This window comes from Trachymyrmex septentrionalis, unplaced genomic scaffold (assembly GCF_001594115.1).
Source record: "Trachymyrmex septentrionalis isolate Tsep2-gDNA-1 unplaced genomic scaffold, Tsep1.0 scaffold11, whole genome shotgun sequence".
Lineage (NCBI taxonomy): Eukaryota > Metazoa > Arthropoda > Insecta > Hymenoptera > Formicidae > Trachymyrmex > Trachymyrmex septentrionalis.
In genome coordinates, this window is record NW_017304228.1 from 5,776,714 (window position 1) to 5,780,725 (window position 4,012).

Sequence of the window (4,012 nt, forward strand, 5' to 3'; positions counted from 1 at the left end):
AAAGGCTCTTTTAAATATAAAATTTTTCATACAAAATTATACATACAATTCTTTCCAAAAAGAAATTCACGAAAATTCGTTTTTTTTTTTTTACTTTGTGACTAGACGTAGCTCTTAAGTTGAAAAATATTTTTCTTTTTTTCTGAAGAACTTAATTTTTTTCAAATGTTACTTTTAAATTAATAGAGATAGAGATTAAGAGAGCGATATATGTATTATCCATAAAACCGTACCGCGATATATGTATTATCTATTTCGCTATAAATAGCGCAATATAACATAGTCGACAGAGCACAATAATTAGCAAGCAAGTTTTTATGATAAGATAAATAAGCCAGAATGTAAAATGATTAGTTAAATAGTTCTCCGAAGATTACGTTACGCGATAAAAAAAACCAGACTTCTTTATAAGAAGCGATTACAAGAAGGGAGTGTAAAAACCCTCTTTATGTAAGGTTGAAGAAGTGATTGCAAAAGGAAAACGCAAAAGGAGAAAGGAAAACACAGAGTGTGTGAAGTCATATGTGAAAGAAAGGTATAAAGGTGCAGGTCGTTACGGTGCTTTTTTCCTCTTCCTCATATTTTTCTACTTAAAATCGGTCATTGTCAAGTGGGTCGCTTGTCCCCTCCTGTAGTCACAAACAGCTCGGAGCATTACGAAGATAGCCGATTGAATCGTAGATGATCAGGATAGCAGTCGCCGCAGAAACGTCTTGCTCGAAAAGATTCAACGTCATTCTTAAAGCATTATTAATCATGTAAAAATTAAAATAAAAAATTATTTTAATAAGAAAATTATTAATAACAAAAGTTAGATACTTTCTCGAACAGAAAACATAATAAAAACATTTTGAATTAGTTAAAATCGGTTTTTATTAAAATTATTATTGTGAATTCTCAACATTTTCGGATGTTAATTTAACATAATATAATTATTAGTTTGTGTTAAATTATTACTTAATGTTTTTTAATTAAAATATGTTATACTTTTAAAATAATACAATTTTTGAGTAAGTGAACAAGTAACAAAAATAATGCAGTTTTAATTTCTGAGATAAATAAATAAAAAATGTATGTGTTAATTTAATATATTATAAATATGAATTTTATTAAAGAAATGTTTTACGATTTGTTTTTAAGTTATGTTAAAGCGTAAAATTTTTATATTAATCTTATGTTAACTTTTATCATATTTATATTATTTTCTTAACATACTAATCTTGTGTTAAATTAACATAAAAATTTGACCGTTTAGAATACGTAAAACAAGTTAAATTTAATTTTTCAACTTCGTAATTTCATTATTCTTACACTGGAAAAAGAGTATTTATTAATTAGAATTCTGATAAATTCAACCAAAACAAAACAGACATATATATTTATATTTATCAAACATTCTGATTAAAATAATTAAAAATTCAATTAAGATAAAACCAGAATTCTAATTGATATAATCAAAATTCGTTTTGTTGATCTGATTATTCATCATACACACGTATTTTAATGTCTAAAACTTACCATCGGAATCTTCAACTTTCCATCAGAATTTCCATTTCACGAACTTATAATTTAAATGATTAGTGAAATGTTTTCAAACGTAATGAGCTAAGACTCAACGATCCTTCTCGCTACAACAAGCAAATACGAAACAATCGTCATTACAGCGAACGTAACGACTGTAAAATTACGTTACTTTCATTGTATTTTCCTGTGCCATCGGTTTTTATATAATATGCGATATCGTAAGACATCGAATAAACGACAAGTATCATTTGAGCACGATTTGTAATTCGCTGTATCGCGGCATGCGGAAATTAAAAATCATATAACATCAAAAGATATAATCATTGTGTAGGGATACACTGAAAAAAAAGATATTAACAGCTACCAAATGTATTTTGTTTAGTAATGTTTAGTAAATATTTCTGAAGATAATAGTCGTAACTAACCGTTTGGTAATCATTAAAGAAGTAAACTAAACGGTCATCTTAACATTCGATTGACATTATTTCGCCAAAGTTTTGATATAACTCATCTAGGCTTAATTATTATTACCACACTTTTTTTTAATGATACTCCGTTCTCTCTTCTGTTTTGTAAATCATACCGTTATTATGCAACTTGTAGTACCAATGATAAATCGATTAGACACGTACGAAAGCGAGTTTGTACGTACAAAAGACATAGCCTTGCGAAATTTCTATCTCCTTCCCCCGCCGGTATCGATGAGATCGAACGCACCCGATCGGAGGTGGATGGGTTTGGTCGTTACGTAAGCTATCGATCCCATCGGGAACTACCAGGATAACAGAAGAAGGCGCAAAGTGTGTTAACAAGGGCGGCGGCGGGGCCTATATCGTCAATGGCTGCGAAGCGACCCGCAGAATTCGCCGAGGGTAGGCGAATCGACGCCCTCTCTCCGCCTCGGCGCGACCACGAGACAGGACATTCCCTAACGAGGGGGATGTCTTGGTCCCACGAGGAGACAAGACATGCGTCGGAGATGCGAGAGGGAAACCGTCATTCCTGGACCCGTCCAGAGACTGCATTCCAAAGACCGAGTCCGAGATTGCGGTAAACAACCAGAATAAGAGAGCACGTTGTCCCAAGAAGTGGCAGGATAGCAGGAGAATAGGCCTCGTTCCCGAATAAGGACGGGAAAGATAATGGGATATCATCAATCATAGGCGTGAAAGAGTGCGTTCTGAGGAAGATTATCGAAGCGAAATGCAAATCCGAAATTTCGCAATAAGTTCTTCACAGACTTTAAGATAGTTAGTAGCAAGTCAAATCGGTGATCTGATTTAATTTGGGGGATTATTATTATTTCAGTTTGATCAAATGTTGTAAATTCGAAAATAATGTACGTAAGATTAAGGAGAATGCAACTTTTTTCGCCATCATTTGGGAATTGTTTCATTTCTACATTTTTTCATATATATTTATTTTTTTTTTTTCATGGAGACCAAAAATCATCATAATAATGACGTTACACTCAAGAAAAAATTGATATATTATCTGTGTGTGAAATAAAGTTAATAAAATCTTTATTACACTATTACGAAATCGCCGTCAATTATTATCAATTCAAGCATTTAAAAACTAATTTAGAGAATTCGCTCAACAACTGTCTGAATTAGTAAATGATTGAAGCATAACTGGCAACGATTTCGTAACGATGTAAATAAAAATTTTATTCTTTTTCCAAAATATCTACCAATTTATCTTTGAGCGTATCAATATTATGATAATTTTCGGTTTCCGTGAAGAAAAATAAGAAAATAGAAATATAAAACGATCCCCGAACGATCGAAAAAGTGAAAGTTGAAACTTTCCTTTATTTAAAATACATATAGACATATTATTTCAACATCTGGCTTTGACCGTAAGTGACGCTTCTCTTACTGTTGATATATTCGTATTGCTATCCTGTTCTGGCTTAACATTGAAATGTAAATCGTTCGCCATCAATTCGTCGTTGTAATAAATCTTTTCTACGCGAAATATTCCGAATTTTCTGCATGCCATTTGTAAATTTTGTCCAGAGAAACACAAATTATGCTATGGGTTATGATGTAAGAACGCTTACGAAGGTAAATCATCGTAACGATAATTTATCTTAATAAAGAGACTAAACGTTTTGTCTCTACAAATCGCAAAATAACTTTCATTTTTGCGCAATATAGTATACAGTATTGCGGTAGAACTTTCAGTAATCCTTATATGACAGAAGCTGAACTATGTGTGCTTTATAAGTAAAGCAAAATGAACATTCATTAAGATCGTAGAATGATATACCTACATTAAGAATAAAAATGCTATAGTTTACATCATTTTTAAAACTTAATTTCGTCGAAATATATAAAGACATTAATTTACAATTTTTATTGCGATGTAAATATTGTCGTAATTATTATTAAAATATATTAATAATTTTCAACATTTCTTAAATCTATTAAAAATAATGAAAAATAATTGAAAATAGTCATTAAAGGACTTCTTCAGTTATTGT

The 4,012-nt window shown here is 31.0% G+C and overlaps 1 protein-coding gene across 1 annotated transcript in view; it reads left to right on the top strand.

Moving 5' to 3' along the window:
- Window positions 1-4,012, top strand: part of LOC108749908 (pancreatic lipase-related protein 2-like) — a 17,448-nt gene that overhangs the window by 7,188 nt on the left and 6,248 nt on the right. The gene's annotated exons all lie outside the window — the stretch shown is intronic.